Raw genomic sequence first — 23,927 nt, forward strand, 5'->3', positions numbered from 1 at the left:
ATTACCTATTAGCCATAAATCTTCAAGGGACTCTTGTAAGAGAGAAAATAATCCTGGTAATCTAACCCACTTTCTGATCTCCCCAAAGAAATACCCCCAAATCAGATTATGAAGCCTTTAAGGAAAGAAATGTTACTTCCTGGTTCTCCCTTTCTGCTTTAAAGCTGAGAGTTTTCAAAAAAAGAAATCAGGTTTATTTACAATGCTATTGTCTTCCCTGCCTTATGTGAGGAGAGAGTAAAAACAGCTGAAATTTCTTGAACACTTGGCATAAGTCAGGCGCTGAGATGCTGGAGGTGAAAGAGATATTTTCTTGTATAACATAATTTTGGGAGGTTAAGTATCATTAGCTTCATTTTACAAATATGAACAATGGGAATTTGGAAAAGTGAAGTAAATATGAGGGTTATTTTAAGAATTATTATGCAAAATAAAGGCCTCATATTTGGGGTTTTATATTGTCTTCGTATTCTACAGTAGGCTTTTATTATTCTGCCCAAGTAGAGAATTCCATGTTTTTTTTGTTTTTAGAGAAGTGACACAATTTTGTTTACTTATTAAGCCCACCGCTTTAACTCATGTTTCCCCAATGTGCAACTACAAGAGAACTGGGGAGAAATAGTGACAGAGATGTGGATAATTATACTCATAATCTCCAGTTCTCTCGCCTGCCTCCACTGCATCACCTCCCTTCATCTGACCAGTCCCTGGGGTTTCCCTCCATCTGTGGCCTCAGGAACCTTGATCGTTCTGCCTGCCACTTGGCATGGTTTTAGGATCTGGACCTGAGAGCAGACATTGTTCCCTCCATTAACACCAGCGTGGACCTGCTCATACCTCATATTCTCCAGGGGTCTTAGCCAAGACATTAGGCTCTGCTAGAAAATTGGTCTTCCACAGGGAGGCCTTTATTATTTTAGTTTTTTACAATGCTTTGATGAATCATAACTTTTCCTTTTGATGTTCCCTTTAAATTTTCAGTCCTTCTCTCATGTAATTTGGCAGAAGTTCCTTTGGAAGCTTGGTTAGAAGACAGTAAAAAGCCACCATGCTGTGTCACAAGCAAACTGTCCTTTCATCCCTCATCACAACCATTATCACTAAGCCAAGCCTGGGCACCTTGACATTCTCCTGCTTAAAAGCATCCTCCCTGATCAAGAAATGGTTTCAGAAGTGAAAGCATAGACCTGTTCCTATTTTTTGTTCTAAAAACTGCTTAGTCCTAGGACTGGGCATTAACTCCAACTTGTTAATGACTGACTGACTCATCTAGAAGCCCCAGAAGGCCTCAGGCAGATATAACTAATCCGAATAACAAGAGATATGCAAATTAGCCTCCTCTATATTACCCCGTGGCTATGGTTAATATCTCATCTTGAGCTATAGTTAAATAAATTGGAAGATCTTATTTGTCAATGATCAATTTCAAATTTCTCCCTTTCTCTGGCTCCTGCAATTGGCCTATGGTCTTTCCTGGCAATTCTTACCCCGGAAATTAATTATCAGAGAACTCTGCTTATATCTTTATCATCTATAGAGAGTATTTTCCAGCCTGGGCAACATGGTGAAACCCCATCGCTATAAAAAAAAAAAAAAAAATACAAAAATTAGCTAGGCGTGATGGCTTGTGCCTGTATTCCCAGCTACTTGTGAGGCTGAGGTGGGAGGATTGCCTGCATCCTAGAGGTGGAGGTTGCAGTGAGCTGTGTTTGCTCCACTGTATTCCAGCCTGGGTGATGAGACCCTGTCTCAAAAAAAAAAAAAAAAAAAAAAAAAAAAAAAAAAAAAAAGACCCGGCGCGGTGGCTCACGCCTGTAATCCCAGCACTTTGGGAGGCCAAGGTGGGTGGATCACAAGGTCAGGAGTTGGAGACCATCCAGGCTAACACACTGAAACCCCTTCTCTACTAAAAAAATACAAAAATTAGCCAGGTATGGTGGTGGGCGCCTGTAGTCCCAGATACTCAGGAGGCTGAGGCAGGAGAATGGTGTGAACCTGGGAGGCAGTAAGCCGAGATCCGGACACTGCACTCCAGCCTGGGTGACAAAGCAAGCCTCCGTTTCGAGAAAAAAAAAAAAAAAAATTTCTTCTAGTACTAATCTTATAAGTGGGTTCTGCCCAAAAGCAGGACCTTGGGTGCAAGTGACAAGAGATTTGGGTACAAATCATTAATTGGGATGATGTTCCCAGGAAGCCAGAGTGAGAGAGAGTGGAGAATGAGACAGGTAACAGGGAAAGACAATAAAAGCTGAATTTTTTTTTTTTTTTTTTTTTTTTTTTTTTTGGAGACGGAGTCTCGCTCTGTCGCCCAGGCTGGAGTGCAGTGGCCGGATCTCAGCTCACTGCAAGCTCCGCCTCCCGGGTCTACGCCATTCTCCTGCCTCAGCCTCCCGAGTAGCTGGGACTACAGGCGCCCGCCACCTCGCCCGGCTAGTTTTTTGTATTTTTTAGTAGAGACGGGGTTTCACTGTGTTAGCCAGGATGGTCTCGATCTCCTGACCTCGTGATCCGCCCGTCTCGGCCTCCCAAAGTGCTGGGATTACAGGCTTGAGCCACCGCGCCCGGCCAAAAGCTGAATTATTAAGCGGGTTACAACTGCGGGGTGAGCGAGGCTCAGTCCCAGGGGGATCTGCTGAGGAACCATGTAGAGTGTTTCTTAGAATTGGCCTTTGAAACATGAGGAACCAGGGGCATTTATACCAACTCTTGTCCTCATTGGCTTAGTTCCCCCGACCCTGGGGTGTAAATTACACACACACACACACACACACACACACACACACACACACACACACACACACACGGCAATCAAGTAGCTTCAGGGAAAGCCCTGAAGCAGAAAAGCTGAGTAACTCGAAGTGCCCTAGCAAGAAGAAGCCATCACTATGTACCATTACCATCTACTGCAGCTGTGGCCTAAGTCAGAGCTTGCCAAAGGAATGTGATGTGGGGCACAAATGGTGTTTCTACAACACCTCTTAACACATCTCTGTTAAGATGATGATATATATCCGCCTTTAGATGATATATACCTCTGGGGCACACATCATGCCTGAATCATTTTCATATCCTTGACACCTAGCACAGCATCTGATATAAGGTAGAAGCTGAATGACTGCAGGGATGGATGGATGAAAGGATGGAATTAAAACTAAATAAATTTGGCAGGGCATGGTGGCTCACTCCTGTAATCCCAACAGTTTGGGAGGCTGAGGTGGGCGGATTACTTGAGGTCAGGTGTTCAAGACCAGTCTGGCCAACATGCTGAAACCCTGTCTCTACTGAAAAAATACAAAAATTAGCTGGGCATGGTGGCGCATGCCTGTAATCCCATCTACTCAGGAGGCTGAGATACAAGAATCGCTTGAACTCCAGAGGCGGAGGTTGCAGTGAGCCAAGATTGCACCACTGCACTCCAGCCTGGGCGACAGAGCAAGATTCCATCTAAAAAAAAAATTTTTTTTAATTTTAAAAATAAATGAAACTAAATAAATTTTTTCACATCAGATTTGTACTCACTTAACAGCATTTTTTTCCTAAACTCTTTTTATGACTTGCTCTGTTAACACAGTTTTTATCATATGTTCTGAATTTTTGCCATGATCCTATATTTGATCATAGTACATAAAAGTTTCTTAAGAGATTTCTTAAGAAAAGTAAAACTTGTGTATTCAAAGATACAACTACAAAAGAATTGTTTTCGCTCTGCCTACTTTATGACTGCCTTTTCACCATAAAAGACACTGGAAGATCAGAGATTATAAAATAAGAGCAGAAAACATTTATTTTGTTGGGCAAGGTTCTGAAGAAATTAATCACATTAAATCACTCAATGGAGATTTAACGGTGTGAAATTTTAAAAATTAATATTAACACAAAAATAATCAAGTTCAGTAATTTCCAAATAAATGGAGTGAGAGTCCCAGAACATTAGCTCAAGCTGAGAAGTTGAGAACTGAGACAAGTCTAAACACGTCAAGGTAGCCTGTAGACAGCCTCACTCACAGCGCAACTTTAAGACAGCCAACGACTGTCTCAGGAGAGACAGTGAGAGACGTCAGCCAGCCTCTAGGAAGTAGCCCTGAAACCACTGGGGAACAGAAACTCACTCCTCATCCCCTCACAGGCAGTGAGAGACAAAGAGTTCAGCCCCAGAGGAGAGGATGGAGAGCCAGACTTGGTCTGTGGACAGAGGCTGAGATCTGAGAGGGAGGACAGTTCTGAATGCAGAGTGATAATGCATCACTCAGATTGCCTTCCTGTCCAGCCCTCAGAAACTCGAGCCAAATTCCCAGGGAGAGAAAAGCCCTAATAGAGAGGAAACTAAATAAAGAGCTATCATCACTAGAAGCACATGAGGAACTGAGAAGAAATAGCTCTGCCCCATGTGGGCAAAGAAATACCTCACTTCAGAATGAGTAACTCTCAATATTGGGAGAATGGAGACAAGGGGTTAGGCTGAGCAGCAGTAGGAGCAGCATTAAGCACTTCTAGGTGGAAGAAGAGGGTGGTCAAAAAGGATTCTACAGAGAAAAGTAGTAACATCGAGAGGAGAAAGTGGAGGGGTACAGGCCACCAGCTAGCAGGCAAAGCTGACATTAAAGTAGCACAGCACGGTGGCTCACACCTGTAATCCCAGCACTTTGGGAGGCTAAGGTGGGTGGATTACCTGAGGTCAGGAGTTCGAGATCATTCTGGCCAACATGGTGAAACTCCATCTCTACTAAAAATACAAAAATTAGCCGAGTGTGGTGGCAGATGCCTGTAATCCCACTACTTCAGACGCTGAGGCAGGAGAATTGCTTGAACCTTGAAAGCGGAGGTTGCTGTGAGCTGAAATTGTGCCATTGCACTCCAGCCTGGGTGACAAGAGTGAAACTCCATCTCAAAAATAAAAATAAATATAAATATAAAATAGCACAATAGGGTGACTATCGTTAATAATAATTTTTTATATATTTCAAAATAACTTTGTGCTGTTCCCAGCACAAAGAAATGATGAATGTTTAAGGTGATGGGTAGATGGGTACCCTAGTTACCCTGATTTGATCATTACACATTGTATGCATGTATCAAAATATCATATGTACCCCATAACTATGTACAATTATTATGTATCAATTTTTTTTAATTTAGAGACAGAGTCTCACTGTGTTTCCCAGGCTGGAGTGCAGTGGCACCATCTTGGCTCACTGCAACTTCCACTTCCTGGCTTCAAGTGATTTTTGTGCCTCCACCTCCTGAATAGCTGGGATTACAGGCACGCACCACCACACCTAATTTTTCCTATTTTCAGTAGAGACAGGATTTCACCATGTTGTCTAGGCTGGTCTCCCACTCCTGAGCTCAGGCAATCCGCCCACCCCTCGGCCTCCCAAAGTGTGTATCAATTTTTTAAAACATGAAAAAGAAGGAAAAAAACATACTTCATACTTTCTGGGTAGCAGACTCATAGAGGGCACCCTCTAATTCTCTAACCATGTGACTGCCCACCACAAGCCACAACATACTAAGACAAGTTTCACTGACCCTAGACAACACAGATTTTTGTTTCTTTCACAAGTGCAATGTTTCTGGAAAGTTGGTTCCATTAAACATACATAGGAGACTATTAGTTAAGGTTCTCCAGAGAGATAGAACCAAAAGGAATATAAGGTAGATAGATAGATAGATAGATAGATAGATAGATAGATAGATAGATAGATAGATAGATAGATAGATAGATAGATAGATAGATAGATGGATAGATAGATGGATAGATGGATAGATGGATGGATGGATGGATGGATGGATGGATGGATGGATGAGAGGGTTTATTACAAGAATTGGCTCACACAATTATGGTGACTTAGATATCTCACAATAGTCCATCTGCAAGCTGGAGAACCAGAGAAACCAGTAACGTGGCTCAGTCCAAATCAGAAGGCCTGAGAACTGAGGAACCTGAAGGAATAACTCTCAGTCCAAGGCCAAAGGCCCAAAAGCCCTGGGAAGCCAGTGGTGCAAGTCCTGGCATCCAAAGGCTGAGGAACCTGGAGTTCTGATGTCCAAGGGCAGGAGAAGGATATTTCCACTCCACAAGAGAGAAAGAGAGAGAATGAGAGAATTTGCCTTTCACCTTTTTGTTCCATCTGGACCTCTTGCACATATTAAAGGTGAATCTTCCCCACTCAGTTCACCAACTCACATGCCAATCTCTTACAAAAAAAAATCCCCATAGAGATACCCAGAAACAATGCTTTAATGCTTTATCGGCCATCCAGGCATCCCTCAATCCAGTCAAGTTGACATCTAAAATTAACCATCACAGAGGTGTAGTATTAAATATTTCTTAGTATTTGTCAAGATAAAGAAAAGTATAAATGAAAAAGCTTATTTGACTTGATAATTAAATTTCATTTATATGTGAATGCATGTGTTTTGTCATAATAGCAGCTGACATCTGTTAGACGATGGGTTCTGGATTACCTTATCAGCTTGCATCAATTTGAGAAAAAGATTTTGGAATGACATTCTGATGTATTACCCCAACAAAAAACAAAAAACATTATTTCAGAAAAACAGAAAACTAAAGTCAAATGGTTAAATCAATAATGCAAAATTCATGCATGGACTATCACATAACTATTTAAACGATGTTTAAAAAGAATCTGTAATAATATGAAAAAACAAATAAGATAATGAACAGAAAAAGGTACAATAAATAGTGTAAAGAGATATGGCTTCATTCTCTAAATTTCCATTTTATGCTTTTTCTTTTGTATATTTTAATTCCCCTTTAATATTTTCAAGTAAAATTTTAAGTCCTGCTGTCGACTGTTATCTAAGTTGTGTAGCTCTAAGGAATGGGCCTGTATTCATAGCTAAAACAGAGTCATGTAGGAGTGTGAGTTTCCCCCATTCTCCCCTCTCTCCTGAAGTCAAGTTGGTAGCAGTTGTCAGAAAATTGAGTGGGCATCATGGCTGAGTGGGGAGTATTTGTCCACACAGGTATATGGCTTCATTTTAAAAAGCTAAAATTAAAAGATAGATGAGACAATGGGCCAGGTTTTTTGTTTGTTTGTTTGTTTTGCTTTAATTTCTACTTATTTGCTAACCATTCATTACTTTTACAGCTAAAAAATAAGTTTAGGAGAAAGAATATGGCTTAGTTTTGACTTAATTGGTATGTAAAGAAAACAAAATTTTCATTGGGCTTAGAGCTGAAAAACTTGGCTTTATGGATCTAGAATAAGCTGTTTTGACTGAAATAATTCTGTGCCTTGGCTTGTAAATCATCTTTTTTCTCCCTTGTGGTCTGAAACAGATACAAGAAAGATTGGAGACCTGTGTGCCTGGCAATTGCCTTGTTGAAAGGAAGCCCTCAGCAAAAGTTGGTTGATGGTATGCTAAACCCATTACTACTGGCTCTTTTCCCAAAATAAAACAGAACAAACAAAATTAGAGGTTTAAATCCAACCCTACCAAGGAGAGTCTCTAAATATCATCCTTGTTCCTTACCAGTAGTATTTGCTCTTGAATGTCATAGGACTAAACATTGGTAGTGGCATTAATTATATTAAATCTGTGATTAATTTATTTTTAATCAACAGATACAAAATGCTTCTAGAAGGTCATCTCTGTAAAAGTTTTCACATTTGGAACTTTCTCAGACAGTGTCTTTTTTGTCTCTTCCTTTGGCTAATTTTCATTTGCATTATTTCTCTGTGATAAACTGTAACCATAAGTATAACAGCTTTCAGTGATTTCTACAAATCCTTCCAGCAAATTATCAAACTTGAAGGTGGTTGTGGAACCTCCCGAAATTTCATTTAGTGTTGGAAGTGGGAGCACTCCTGGGGACTGTGCCCTCAAACTTTGTAGTTTGACTAACTCCAGGCACATAGATAATTTGAATGTGGCCAAATTTGGCCCTCAGGCCATAGTTTGCCAAGCCTGTTCTAGCTCATTAAAATAGCCATACGACATCAATGTACATATAATTTGTTGTGACTCATGTAAAATTCATAATTGTGTGCAAACAAGCTGTAATATTCTACCACTCTGCAATTGTCAAAATGTGCAGATACTGTATGGAGTAGTGGAACTGCAACATACAAAAATGTCACAAAAGACAAAGCTGATGCTGAACAATATATATTATATTCTAATATTATATAAGTTATATATATTTTAATATCATATATAATATATATTTTATGTATGTGTATTTGTAATATATATAGTGTGTGCACTCCCTTCTTTGTGTCCATCTCTAATTATGTTTCTAAAACATGCCTTTGAAGAACTACAGTACTTTGTAAATCAAATTGTTTCCCACAGTGCTGTTGTAGTAAGCAAATAATCCCCTCAGCATGTGTTTAGGAGTATTAAGCAACATAATAGGAATCCTGACATGCCAAAAAAATCACAGAAAGCACTGGGTTATTAACAATCTTGAGTGTTCTCAAATTTTCCTAGGAAACAGGAGGACTTTGTACCTTTGATCCATAAACGGAGACTCCAAACATCTGCTTTTGACATTTAAACATTAGTCTATATGTCTTGATGGCCAGCAAGTCCCTCCAATCTTGTCAAATACATTATAGGAAAAAATCGTATGGGGAGCAGGCTGCATTCATTTTAAATGTAGTTTTCTTTTGATGTAGCAAAAGTCAATGTTCTGTTCTTGTCATATTCTTTCTCAATATTAGACATTTTCAAAAAGGTAATAATCTTATAATTTTATTATAGTTATCAACCATGGGTAATTTATTCCCTCAAATGAATTTTCTATGGCATTAATAAGTCTAAAGTACCGCAAGCTACTACCATTTAATTGCCAAGTTATTCTAGCCGGCATGAGTGACTCTTTCTATGTGACTGACTTACTCTAACTAAAATATCTACTGGACAGATAATCAATCCCTTCTATAATATTAGAATATCTGCCCAGCCCTTAACCAATTTCCTCTCCTTGGAATATTATGGAGAAGCTGTTTCCCACTGACAATAACATCCACTTGCACGTTAGCTATTGCCTGGCGTGTGAAAAACACTCTCCACTCAGCCGTGATGCCCACTCAGTCTTCTGACAACTGCTACCAACTTGACTTCAGAGGAGAGGGAAGAATGGGGGAAACTCACACTCCTACATGACTCTGTTTTAACTATGAGTACAGGCCCATTCCTCAGAGCTACACAATTTAGATAACAACGGAGAGCAGGACTTAAAATTTTACTTGAAAATGTTAAAAGGGAATTAAAACATACAAAAGAAAAAATATAAAATGGAAATTTAGATATTTGTCCTAGAGTCGATCAGCCATTGTCTTGCACTGAGATCCCCTGCAGCCATTTCTCTCTTTTGCCTTTAGTATGTCACAAGTGACCAAGGCCATCTTATCTTTCATGGTCACGAATCATTATCATGTCCTTCTTACCCTGTCAGGCCCCACTGCCACCAACCAAGAGAAAGGGTGAAGTCCTCTCTTCTCCTAGTCCAAGGCCTTCTTTATTTCTTTCTCCAAAAAATTGACAAAGGGTCTACCATTTTCTGAGAGATTTCCCCATCTTCGTTCATAGGGATCCTTTGTTCCCCATAACCTATACAAAGTAAACCTGGTAGTCGATAGTACTTTTCCCAAACTTGGGCTCATTCAATTATAAATGGCATCATATGTGAGACATTAACCATCCAGCCTGTGGTAAGCGGCCATGGTCCAGTGCAGTTTCATTTCAGTCTTTCTTTCAGTATGCAGTGAGCAGGAAATTAAACCTATATGTTCCCTCTGGCATGGTCCTAGTCTCATGATTTCCTGTGAGGAAATAACTGAATAAAAAGGCACTCGTCTCTCAGAAACAATTATTTTTGAATTAGTAGAAAGATTTTTTTCCCTTTAACTCTGTAGTGCCCTCATTCTAGAAAGACATAATGCAATTTATTGGTTAAACAAAGTTTAATAACTCAATCAGAAACATCTGCTTTCCATTTGATGTGTCCATAAGAAAAATGGCAAGGTACTTGTTTAAAACAATATGATTTTAAAAGTTCACCAAAGTACCCAGACTCAGGAAAAAGACAAGGGTGATTCCAGATTCAAGCACAAATTTAAACTTCTATGGATGCAGAAGCTGCTTACCGCCTTCCCACCCGGTTTTCAAGTTTCAGCAGTTTCCCTGAGCCACCAGTTACACTGCTGTGTGATTATGTGCCTGCTGAGCCTTGGTTGGAGGAATTCTCCAGTAGCTCAGTTGTCCAGAAGATCAGTTAGTGATACAGAGAATCCAAAGTCCAGAAACCGTAGTTATAGTGAGGAACATGTTTATGTTTTCTATTTCAAATAGTACGTACTTCTTTCCTAACAATATTCTGTTTAATTTATTCTGCTTAAAAATGCTCACGACACACTTTCACCATAGAGATGGCTGAAAAAATAGAACCACATTGTTATTGTATGGATTATTCAAACAACATATGTGTAAATGAAGCAGAAATATTATTAAGTGGAAACTACTGAAAATTAAGCACTATTATATTTGGAGAGCAATTATAGTAGTGTAGACTATGTAAGGCCCTCAATGTGGTCCAATTTGTCTGTGAAAGAGCTTCTTGGACCATAATACGTCTATTTTTTTAGTCATTATAAAGAAACATTGTCAAGACCAAAACCGTAAAATGTATTTTTTTAAAAAGCACTTTTGGGGGTTTATAGATTAGTTTTCTCTTTTCTAATTCATTTAGGTCTACACCTTTTATTACTTTTATTTTTTCTTTTTTGAGACAGGGTCTCACTCCTTTGCCCAGGCTGGAGTGCAGTGGTATGATCACAGCTCACTGCAGCCTCAACTTCCCAGATTCAGGTGATTCTCCCACCTCAGCCTGCCAGGTAGTTGGGACTACAGGTGTGTGCCACCATACCTGGCTAATTTTCTGTGTCTTTTGTAGAGATACGGTTTTGCCATACTGCCCAGGCTGGGCTTGAACTCCTGGGCAGTGCTGGGATTACAGGCACAAGCCACACTGTCTGGCCTAATTTTTTTAATTTTGCAATTTTTTTCACATTCTTAAGATGATGCTTAATTTTAATTTTTTTAATAATAAAAGCATTTGCATCTGTAAATTGGCCTCTAAATATAAGAACACTTTCATGTATTTTATTATCATTAATGTTCAAATGATCTGTAATTTCCAGTTTAATTTTCTTTTTTTGACCCAATAGTTATTTAAAAGAGTGTTTTTTTTTTATTTTAAAGTGGTAAATTTAGTGCATTTTGTGATCTGAAAATGTAGCTGATATAACTTATACCTTCTACAATATTTTGTTTTTGGCTTACAATACAATTTTTTTGGAAACCTTCACATCAATGTGAAAAAGATAATTATTCACTGCTTACATGGTACATATATGATTTTTAAAAAAAGAAAAGTGTATTACTCATGCTCAATGGGCTCAACACAGATTTGAATTGGTAGAGGAAAGAAGAATTGATCAGTGAATTGAAGGAATGAATCAATTGAGATTACCCAGTCTAAGGAATGAAAAAAAGAGAGAGAAAAGGAAGTAAAACAAACAGATCCTAAGATACCTATGGACACCATCAAACATACCAACTTATACTTAATGAGAGCCTTTATAAGATAGAAAAAAAGAAATAAAAAAAATAACAAAAATCTAACCAAATTTGTTGAAAAACATTGATCTACACACCCAAGAAGTACAATAAACTCCAAGTAGAATAAGCTCAAAGAGATCAAAATCTAGACACATCATAGGCAAATTGTCCAAAGACAAAGAGAGAATCCAGAAAGCAGCAAGGGAAAAACTGACTCATCAAGTCCAAGGAATACTCAGTGTGATGTACCGTTTACTTCTCATCAGAAACAATGGAGGCCTGAAGGCAGTGGGATGACATATTCAAGATGCTGAAAGACAGACTGTCAAACAAGAATTCCAGTGGCTCATGCCTGTAATCCCAGCACTTTAGGAGGCCAAGGATGGTGGATCGCTTGAAGTCAGGAGTTCGAGGCCAGCCTGGCCAACATCGTGAAACCCGATCTCTACTAAAAATACAAAAATTAGCTGGGCATGGTGGCAGGCACCTGTAATCCCAGCTACTTGAGAGGCTGAGGCACAAGAATCACTTAAACCTGGGAGGTAGAGGTTGCAGTGAGCTGAGATCGCACCACTGCACTCTAGCACCACTGCACTCCAACCTGCATGATAGAGCAAGACTCCATCTCAAAAACAAACAAACAAAAAACAAACAACAACAAAAAGGAAAGACTGTTGACCAAGAATTCTATGTCCAGCAAAACTACTCTTTAAAAATGAGGGCCAGGCGTGGTGGCTCATGCCTGTAATCCCAGCATTTTGGGAGGCCAAGGTGGGCAGATGACAAGGTCAAGAGATTGAAACCATCCTGGCCAATATGGTAGAACTCTGTCTCAACTAAAAATATAAAAATTACCTGGGCATGATGGTTCATGCCTGTAGTCCCAGCTACTCGGGAGGCTGAGGCAGGAGAATCGCTTGAACCCAGGAGGCAGAGGTTGCAGTGAGCCAAGATCGTGCCACTGCATTCCAGCCTGGTGAAGAGTGAGACTCTGTCAAAAAAAAAAAAAAAAAAAAAACAGCAGATTTCTCATTAGCATACCTCCCCTCTAAAAAACAGAAAGTGGAGTTCATGATGAAACAAAGGGCACTAGATAGTAACTCAAATTCACCCAAATAAATTAATAGCACCAGGAAAGGTAACTATATAGGTTAATATGCAAGAGTTTATGTAACTCTTTTCCTTTCCTATCTTATTTAAAAGATAATTGCATAAAGCAATAACTACAAAACTGTGTTTATGGGCTTATAATGTATAAATATGTAATCTGTATGACAATAATAGCACAAAGAAAGAAGATCAGAATAGAGCTGTATTGGGGCAAAGTTTTTGTATACTATTAAAATTAAGTTGCTGTTGATCCAAATTAGATTGTTGTAAGTTATTATATTAATTGTAATTCCCAGGGCCACCATTTTTAAAAACTCAAAAAAAAAAAAAAAAAAAGATATCGTGAAAGAAACAAGGCATGAAATGATGCTCACCATTAGTTATTAGGGAAATGCAAACCAAAACCACAATGACATACCACTTCAGACCCACTAGGAAGGCTATAATCAAAAGGATGGACAATACTAGTGTTGACAAGGATGTAGAGAAACTGGAACCCTCATATATTGCTTGTGGGAATGTAAAATTGTGCAGTCCCTCTAGAAAACAGTTTGGCAGTTCTGCAAATAGCTAAATATAGTGCTGCTGTATAATCCAGCAATTCCACTCACGGGTATACACCCATGATATCTAAAAACATATGTTCACACAAAAACTTGTACATGAATATTTGTAGCAGCATTATACTTAGTGGCCCCAAACAAGGAAATGCTGCATATAGTTTGTGAAATTTACTTCCATTATAAGCCCTGGATATTGCTTTATATATGAAGCTACTTAATAGTTTTATGTATAATTTAGTTAGTAAATGAAAAATGGAGAAAGTAAGAAGCATAATGGAAGAAGGCAGAACAGAAGATGCATGTTAACAAGGTAAGGAAAGTGGGTGAGGAAACAGAGGAGGAAAGCAAAAGATGTCCACATATTTCTCCATCATGATATCTGTGTCCCACAGTCTTTTCTTCTCTCCATCAAAAGAGATACTTCTGGCCTGGCGCAGTGGCTCATGCCTGTAATCCCAGGACTTTGGGAGGCCAAGGTGGGCGGCTCCCTTGAGAGCAGGAGTTTGAGACCAGCCTGGCCAACATGGTGAAATGCTGTCTCTACCAAAAATACAAAAATTAGCTGGGCATGGTGGTGTGTGCCTGTAGTCCCAGCTACTTGTGAGGCTGAGGCAGGAGAATCGCTTGAACCCAGGAGGTAGAGGTTGCAGTAAGCCAAGATTGCACCACTGCACTCCAGCCTGGGTGACAAGAGTGAAACTCCATCTCAAAAAAAAGGGATATTTCTATATACAAAAAGGGAAAACAGAATAAAAAGGATGAAATTAACTTGCTTATTGGCTCTATGGCTGTTTTTCTCCAAGTTACTCCATCACTGATATTAACTTATGTAAGACAAATTTTCAGACTTTTTGTTTTCTTAAGACATTTAGCTCTCTGTGGTAGATATGAAGATTCCCTGCTCAGATGCCTCTTCAAGAAGGAATTGATGGCCAGCAATAGGCAGGCAGTCAGCAGATGTCTTTAGTGACGAGCTTTTTCCAGAGAGCTACTTTGCCCGAAGCCTTCCTCTTCCTATGGCTGTGTGCATCTGATGACTATGTGAGGGTATAATAAAGTCTTGGCCACTTGATACTATTCTCTCAGCATTCTGTGCCAGATCAGATGAGGCTTTTTGAATCTGCATAGCAACTCTACTTCTCCCTCCACCCAGTCCCACATCCTTCCCTTCCCTTTCTCTTTTCCTTCCTTGTTTCCTTCCTTCCTTCCTTCCTTCCTTCCTTTTCTTTCTCTCTCTCTCTGCTTGCTTGCTTGCTTTCTCTCTCTCCTTTCTTTCTTTCTTTTTTTTTTGACAGTGTCTCGCTGTGTCGCCCAAGAGGAAGTACAGTGGTGTGATCTCAGTTTGCTGCAACCTCTGCCTCCCAGGCTCAAGTGATCCTCCTACCTCAGCCTCTCAAATAGCTGGGACTACAGGTGCCCACCACCATACCTGGCATATATATATATATATATGTTTGTTTGTTTGTTTTGTAGAGACAGGGTTTCATCATGTTGCCCAGGCTGGTCTCGAACTCCTGGACTCAGGCAATCAGCCTGCCTTGGCTTCCCAAAGTGCTAGAATTACAGGTGTGAGCCACCGCACCTGGCCCCTTCCCTTACTTTTCATAAGTGTTGATTCCTAATAAAACATCTAGCTTCCAAAGCTCCGCCTTGCTCCTTGCCTCTAGAGAACTAAACCTATGACACAACCATTGCTTTTTACCTTCACGTGCAAGGGGAAGACTGAAGATCAATAATCCTGTTCTGTTCAACAAAGAAAATTTATAAGTATTTATGTCTTCCAGAAAACGGGAATGTCAATTTAAGTTTTTGTTACCAGGTGAATACATTATTAGGTATGAGAACCAGTTTACAACCTGTAAAGGACTAGGAATTGCTTTCACAGGCCATAGCAACAATCTCTGATATCCAGATGTTTAACAGGGAGTGTAGCCAACTAGAATCAGCAACCGACTGCCCAGCCCAGCCTCTTGTTTTATAAATACAGCTTTACTGGAACACAGCTATCCCCATTGGTACACATACTGTCTGTGTCTGCTTTCACACTACAACACCAGAGCTGAGTAGTCTCAGTAGAGACCATACAGCCTGCAAGCCAAAAATATCTACTATCTGATCCTTTAAGAAAAAAGTTACATTGTGTCTTTCTAGAATGAGGGCACTAAAGAGTTAAAGGGAAAAAAATCTTTCTACTAATTCAAAAATAGTTTATTCATTTCTTTCTTCAGCTAATAGTTACTACAGGCAAATCACAGCTTAACGTTTGGCACAAGACCTTTGAAATATTTAAAAATAATACACATAGCTGCTGGGCGTGGTGGCTCACACCTGTAATCCTAGCACTTTGGGAGGCCGAGGCGGGTGGATCACAAGGTCAGGAGATCGAGACCATCCTGGCTAACACAGTGAAACCCCGTCTCTACTGAAAATAGAAAAATTAGCCAGGCATGGCAGCGGGCGCTTGTAGTCCCAGCTGCTCAGGAGGCTGAGGCAGGAGAATGGCGTGAACCTGGGAGGCAGAGCTTGCAGTGAGCTGAGATCACACCACTGCACCTCCAGCCTGGGTGACACAGCCAGACTCCGTCTCAAAAAATAAATAAATAAAATAAAAACAATACATATAGCTGTTTTTAACAGTTTGCCTGTACCTACTAGTAGTGACTGAGCTTTTAGTCTGGGCAAAGCAGATTGCCATATACCATTCTCAAGAGTATATGCTTTCCATGAAACGGGGTTAGAAAATATGTGAAGTCATTGATGTGTGACCATGCTGCTTCAGTCCTATGTCACATCTCCCCAGCATTGTTATCTTTGGATCTTTGGGAAAGTGCTAATCCACCATATATAATGATCATACTTTCTCTTTTCCTTTCTCCCCCCCACCCCACACCTTTTTTTTTTTTTTTTTTTTTTTTTTTTTTTGAGACAGAGTCTCCCTCTGTCACCCAGGCTGGAGTGCAGTGGTGCAATCTCAGCTCACTGCAACCTCTGCCTCCCCAGCTCAAGCAATTCTCCTGCCTCGGCCTCCCAAGTAGCTGGAACCACAGGCGCCCACCACCACACCTGGTTAATTTTTGTATTTTTAGTAGAGACAGGATTTTACCATGTTGGCCAGGTTGATCTTGAACACCTGACCTCAAGTGATCCACCCACCTCAGCCTCCCAAAGTGCTGGGATTACAGGCATGAGTCACCGCACCCAGCCAATGATCATACTTTTTCATGTTATACCTTCTTTTCCCAAAACCTATTTATATACTGGTAAATCTAACTGTGCTATGACACTGCTTTGTCATTTGATTCTGATTCTACATAATAATTTCCCATTTGAAACAACAATTATTTTATCAAGAAGAAACAGCTGCAAACACAGCAGTTCCTCTGAACTACCATTAACTGAATGTTCCCTGCTGTCAAGCCAGATGCTTAGCTGTAAGTACTGAGCTTTCTCTTTAAATGTGCAGGAAGCAGGGAGATGAGCCGGCTGGCTGCACTGCCCTGTGGTGGGAGTCCAGGGCCCAGCCCTCTGCCGTGCACTGCAGAACTAGAGATAGAATGCCCTTCCCATCACTCTCTGCCTTTGACCCTATTCTCCCTGGATCTCCTGCCCCAACTTCAGTAAGTTCTCAGAAGCCAGTTGCATCATCTGAGTTCTATTGTCCATATCTATTATTCCAGAAAATTGTAGTGTTATAAAAAGTGAACAGGGTCAAAATTATTAATGCCTCTGTGTTCACAGCTGCTTTCCCTCTCCCTTCAAGCTAAGTGAAATTATGGAGTTGCTCATCCTCTAGGTATTTTTCCATTTACCTTTCTCATGGGCCTTAATAGAGAGACAGGGGCAGGGGAAGAAAGTCCTGAGCAGCCAACACTGGGTTGTGGTGGCAGTTTTAGGTTAGCAGTTGACAGTGAGGAAAGGGACTTTTCAGGACTAACTACATCCCTATAAAAATAATTGAGAATGCAGAGGTTGTAGACAGAGGATTTTTCAATACGTTAGCTGTGCCTGCAAAAAATAATGAGATTTATGAAGATAAAAATAACAGGTAAATGTTTTGAACTAGGGGAGGAAGGAGATGGAGAGATGAGTAGGAGTGTGAGGATGTTAATGCTCTCATCTTTCAAAGTAAGGAGTCATTGATGATATATACTATCAAAACGTCGCTTTATAAAAAGTGCAACAATGCAGTCTTTTCATATTTTGGAGTATTTAGAATTCTTCAGGAAATAATGTATCTTGCAGTGATAGAGGAATATTTATCTGAAGTTCAACCATTCCTTCAATTTCTCTTCTATTAAATTCAAGTAAGTTTAATTTTAAGATGTTTATATAAATGGTATGACCCCATGCTTATACAGGTATTCTTTCTATCTGTATGTATGCTTAGAAGAATGTGTAGATATACACAATATAAAGCTAATGTATATTATTCTAAAGCTAATCATGGTCATTTCTGGGTGGTAGATTTGAGGGGATTTTCGAACTTTCATTTTTGTGCAATTTTGTTGTTTGAATTCCTGTAAGTCAGACAATAAACTAATTTTTCTTTTGAAAATGTGAAAAATATGCCAATATAATAATAGTGGTTTATTTTAGATGGTGTGAATACGGATGATAATGGTTATGATGTTGATGATTTTTGAGACAGGGTCTCACTATGTTGCCCAGGCTGGAGTGCAGTGGCTAATCACAAGCTTTGCCACGGCACACTACAGCCTGAAATTCCTTGGCTCAAGTGAGCCTCCTGCCTCTTCTTCCTGAATAGCTGGAACTACAGGCACATGGCAATTATTATTTTTCTTTGTGCTTTTCTGTATTTTCTAACTTTCTAATAATAAAAATTATAAAGTAAAATAATACAAATATACAACATCTCTATTACGCTTTCCATGTTAATATTTATTTATTCCATGGCAGCTTTATGAACATATTAATAGTAAAGCATGTTTTTTCATAGAATGTTTCAACCAAAACTATTTTTTACAGACATGCATAAAAAGTACCATGGACAAGGATAAATCATTATTTGTCTAAAGATTAGCATAGGCAGACTTAAATAGCAGCAATAATTGCTGTGTCTAAGAAAAAAACTCTAAGGAGGGCGCACTTGGTCCAGTTAGGACGAAGTTAGGGGATTTCAGAACACTCATGAAAATTACCCAGCAATGAAAGAAAGGATGAATAATAAACGACTAACAGAATCAAATATCTAACGTGTAATATGTACAAGTAACCATTTTCAAGCCTCAGGACTCTATTCTATAAAATAGACATAATGATTTCTTTCTAGATTAAGTAACATTAGGAGGTTAAGAGCATGCTGCATGGTGAAATTCAGGTTCTCAAGATAGGTGTGCTGTTATTCAAGAACAGTACTGTTATGAGCAGTGGACACTTTGAGATCTTTATCAAACATAGTTCAGGATCTACTGTCTTCTGTGAATTAACATTCTGTATTGTCAATATATTATTTCCAAAATGTAATGTGAATGTATGCAAAAGGAAATATAAATACATAAATAGAAAAAAACCCTCAGTTTTTAAAATATTCTCCTCTACTCTTTTTTCTTTCTTTACTCATTAAAAAATCTTTCTCAGCACGGGCAAGGTGGTTCATGACTGTAATCCCAGCACTTTGGGAGGCCAAGATGGGCAGATCACAAGGTCAGCAGTTCGAGACTAGCCTGGCCAACGTGGTGAAACCCTGTCTCTACTAAGGATAAAAAAAATTAGCCGGGCATGGTGGCATGTGCCTATAATCCCAGCTACTCAGGAGGCTGAGGCAAGAGAATTGCTTGAACCTGGGAGGCAGAGGTTGCAGTGAGCTGAGAACATCCCATTGCACTCCAGCCTAGGTGACAGGGCAAGACTCCGTCTCAAAAAATAAATAAAATAAATAAAAAAATAAAAATCTTTCTCTTTTCTCATTTTTCCATTATTTTTTCCTTGTAGATTCATTTATTTCTAGCTCTTTTTTTTTTTTTTTTTTTTTTTTTTTTTTTGAGACAGAGTCTTGCTCTGTCACCTAGGCTGGAGTACAATGGCATGATCTCCACTCACCACAACCTCCACTTTCTGCATTCAAGCAATTCTCCTGCCTCAGCCTCCCGAGTAGCTGGGATTACAGGCACGTGCCACCACACCTGGCTAATTTTTTTTAGTAGAGAGGGGTTTCACCTTGTTGACCAGGCTGGTTTCAAACTCCTGACCTTGTGATCCACCCTCCTTGGCCCCCCAAAGTGATGGGATTATAGGCATAAGCCACTGCGCCCGGCCTTATTTCTAGCTCTTTTTAACTAGTATCTTTCTCTTAAGTAAATGTGCACTTTTTTCTGATTTTCTTTTAAATATCCATCTCTGTAGAAACTTCATTAAAATTAAACATCACTAGTTTAAATGCAACCTCTGTGTAACATTCTTTGCTAGAGTGAGAGATTCCTGGAAAACCATCCACTCCAATACTGTCTAGACGGAAAACCGACTCTCAGATTGGCTTTCTACCCTCCACTCCTCACAATCTACAAGTGGTGCTGTGGCTTCTGTCTCCCTCCCCTCTTTCATAGCCTCCTCCTTAAACACACACCCAGTACCACTGCCCTCCTTCAGTGAACTGCTGTTCTTGCAAATGTGCTCTCTTCTTGCCCAGTCTCTGTGCTCTCTCACAGTTGCGAGATTAAGTTTTTCAAAAGCTAATCTGGCCTTTTTGCAGCCTTGTTTTAAAATCCTTGAATCCCATTATCTACAGGATAAAGTCCAAGCAACTGGCACAGTAAGTTCTTTATTATGGGACACCTATCTATTTCTCTAAGCCCCATTAGTCTTGAAATCGCCCTCTCATCCCCTATACTAAGTAATTTCAGTCCCCCAATAACACTCTGGCACTGTGCAATTAACAGATCTAGGTCTTTGCTTATACTTTTCCCTCTGCCGATCACTAATTCATATTTTAAGTTTAGTTTTAGGCTGGGCGTGGTGGCTTATGCCTGTAATCCCAGCCCTTTGGGAGCCAGAGGCAGGCAGATTACCTCAGGGTCAGGAGTACGAGACCAGGCTGACCAACATGGTGAAACCCCATCTCTAATAAAAATACAAAAATTAGCCAGGTGTGGTGGCACACACCTGTAATCCCAGCTACTTGAGAGACTGAAGCAGGAGAATCACTTGAACCCAGGAGGTGGAGGTTGCAGTGAGCCAAGATCATGCCACTGCACTCCAGCCTGGGCAACACAGTAAGACCCTTAAAAAAAAAAAAGATAGTTTCAAAGGAATATATGAAGGATGTTTCATGTCACCAGAAGTAAGGGAAGTAGAAACTAAAACTAAATTTTCCACTATCTGACCATCAAAATGTTCAACAACTGACAACATTCTCACCAGGTAAAAGTGTAGAGAAACAGGTACTCTTCTACCAAATTGGTGGAAGTTCATATCGCTACATGGGTTTTGGAAGACAGTGTGACAGTATTTATTATAATTTTATTTAATAATTCCACTTGGGTATATACATGTACATAAATATGTCTGTAGATGTTCATTTCAGTATTTATAAGAGTGCAAATTTGGGAGAAAATTCTAAATTTTTATCCACAGGGAATCGGCCAAAAAAAAATGATATTTCCAACTCCTGGATTTTGATATAGAAGAACTGTAATGAAACTATCCCTACGATAAACTGTTAAGTGAAATAAAAAATTGAAAACAGTATTATTTTATGGTTTGTATAAAATTAATTTGAATATACATACATAAATACACAAAGGCATATATATGAGCACAGGTAGATGTACAGAAAAAGTTCTGCATACATACAAAGGGCTAAAAGTACTACCTCAAAGTAGAAACACAACAGGAGCAGGGTAAAGAAAGACTTCTACTATTTATGTACTTCTGTATTTCAATATTTTACATAATTAAGATGCATTCATATGTAACTGGTTAAGAAAATATGTACATCATTTATTATTATTATTATTATTATTATTATTATTTTTGAGACAGAGTCTTGCTCTGTCACCCAGGCTGGAGTGCAAAGGTATGATCTCGGCTCACTGCAACCTCTGCCTCCTGGGTTCAAGTGATTCTCCTGCCTCAGCCTCTGAGTAGCTGGGATTACAGGCACCTGCCATCACGCCCAGCTAATTTTTGTATTTTTAGTAGAGACAGGGTTTCACCATGTTGGCCAGGGTGGTCTTGAATTCCTGACCTCAAGTGATCTGCCCGCCTCAGCTTCCCAAAGTGCAGGGGTTGCAGGCTATACACCACTTTTTAAAGTTTTGAACAAGGTTTAGCCCAAAGAAGAAGTGAGAGAAGGGTGTTGTAGGAAGCGGGAACAGAATGAATAAAGGAGACAAAAGGACAAAGCTCCAGCATTTCCTCCTCTGTAGACCTTCCTCCCCATGCTCAATCATTCCTCCATTCATGGCTACTGCCCTGGGTCCCACCAACTCCTGTAGGTACTCCTAATGCAGAAGCCATAACAATTAATGGCACTTACCTATTTACAAATATGACTCCTTCAACCAGACTGTAAGCTACTTGTAACCCTAGCTTCCAGGACACTGCCATGCAAAGAAAAGGCAGGCATCCAGGAAATTGATAAATGAGCAAATAAATTAATGGATGTATAGTAGATGGATGGATATAGAGTCTTCATTAGAAAAGTTTGGTTGTTAAAGTGCAAAATAATTACAATATACAGCACTTTTCCCCCCTTGCGTTGGGGGTAATGATAAATAGCATAGTTTTCAATGACTTGGCAGTCAAAAATATTCTGGGCTAACACCAGCCTAAACCTCTGTAATATTTAGTCACGCAAATTCAAAAGGAGCAACACTCTAATGAAGACTCAAATATGACATTAAACACAAGCACTGATGACGTACTAAAACAAAGTATGGACTTGTGAATTCATGTAGCCTTTAATATGCTTTTTACATTGTTTATTGCTGCTTCCACCACTCCATTACATGGAGAACGATTCTCTAAATTGCACTTACACGTTCTCAAAGCTATATTGAAATTGTAGTACAAATGCTTTAATATCAAACATCTGAAATTTTATTTGCTAAAAGTGTTTTTTGCTCACTTAATTAGTTTAACCAGTGAGGCTAATTACCACTTGATTTTCATTATAATCTTGATAATTATTGTCCCGAAGTTTCCCTCCCAGGCACATAGTATGTGCTGGTTTCATTATTCATTTCCTAATACCCCTTGAGATAAATTTACAAATGATTTACATCTGGAAATCCCATATGTACCTTTTAACAAGTGATAGTTTTTTAACCCCTAAACCTCAAGAAAACCACCTCAGAAAGATCTTTACTGCTACATGCTGTGCTTCTCTAAGAGCTATTGTCACCATAATGGGGTATTTCACATGCTATTAAGTGAAAAAACAGACATAGGATTTGTATGCTAAAACAGTCCCACCTCTCTTCTAATTGTGAAACTTTGTTGTGTGGAAAGATGATATTTTACGGAATTATGTTGTAGTCAAGATGAGTCAGCATGTTTTGGTTGTTACCATTTATGGGGCAACTGTGAGTCTTGGCAGCGGCTTGTGGCCTCGCTTGGTGCTTTATCTGGGAGTGTTCAGGCAACTGGGAAGACTAGATTCAAATACAACTTTGTTCGCAAGAGAATTACCTCCACTTGAAAGCTGTTCACTGATTTTGAATGTTAGGTATTTTTGTTAGGAGTGATTTTTGGGAAATTCCCCCCAGGGTGAGCTCCAGGGCAGACATCGGGGGTGGAGTGGGTTAGGAACAGTTGGTCAGCTCAAGGGCCAGTCTCAAAGGGGCTCAGGACCCAACGAATTGCATATGTATAGGAATTCTCTGATTTTGTGAGAATCACACCATTGCAACCACACCATTGCACTCCAGGCTGGGTGACAGAGCGAGACTCTGTCTCAAAAATGATGATATAATAGTAATAAATGGTGTACATATTTTCTTAACTAGTTATGTATGAATGCATCTTAATTATATAAAATATTGAAATACAAAAGTATATAAATAGTAGAAGTCTTTCTTTACCCTGCTCCCGTTGTTCTTCTACTTCAAGGTAGTACTCCAGCCTGCAATGCTGGAACCATTTTATTTGCACTGTTCAGATATGGTAATCCCTAGCCACATGTGGCCACTGAGCACTTGAAATATGGCCTGTGTTGGGAACACCCCCCGAAATGTGGCCATAAACTGGCCCCAAAGCTGGCCATAAACAAAATCTCTGCAGCACTGTGACATGTTCGTGATGGCCATGACATCCATGCTGGAAGGTTGTGGGTCTACCGGAATGAGGGCAAGGAACACCTGGCCCACCCAGGGCAGAAAACCACTTAAAGGCGTTCTTAAACCACAAACAATAGCACGAACGATCTATGCCTTAAGGACATGCTCCTGCTGCAGATAACTAGCCAAACCCATCCTTTATTTTGGCCCATCCCTCTGTTTCCTATAAGGAATACTTTTAGTTAATCTATAATCTATAGAAACAATGCTTATCACTGGCTTGCTGTCAATAAATACAGGGGTAAATCTCTGTTCGAGGCTCTCAGCTCTGAAGGCTGTGAGACCCCCGATTTCCCACTCCACACCTCTATATTTCTGTGTGTGTGTGTTTAATTCCTGTAGCACCACTGGGTTAGGGTCTCCC

At 39.6% G+C, this 23,927-nt stretch overlaps 1 long non-coding RNA gene across 2 annotated transcripts in view; it reads left to right on the forward strand.

Annotated features, from left to right (window-relative positions):
* The window catches only part of LOC126957636 (uncharacterized), a 42,357-nt gene that overhangs the window by 2,543 nt on the left and 15,887 nt on the right, over nucleotides 1–23,927 (forward strand). For both annotated transcript variants that reach the window (XR_007726839.1, XR_007726840.1), the window contains exon 2: nucleotides 7,307–7,383. This is a non-coding gene — a long non-coding RNA (uncharacterized LOC126957636). The remainder of the gene's footprint in view (nucleotides 1–7,306; nucleotides 7,384–23,927) is intronic.

The sequence above is a fragment of the Macaca thibetana genome, chromosome 6 (genome assembly GCF_024542745.1).
Source record: "Macaca thibetana thibetana isolate TM-01 chromosome 6, ASM2454274v1, whole genome shotgun sequence".
NCBI lineage: Eukaryota > Metazoa > Chordata > Mammalia > Primates > Cercopithecidae > Macaca > Macaca thibetana.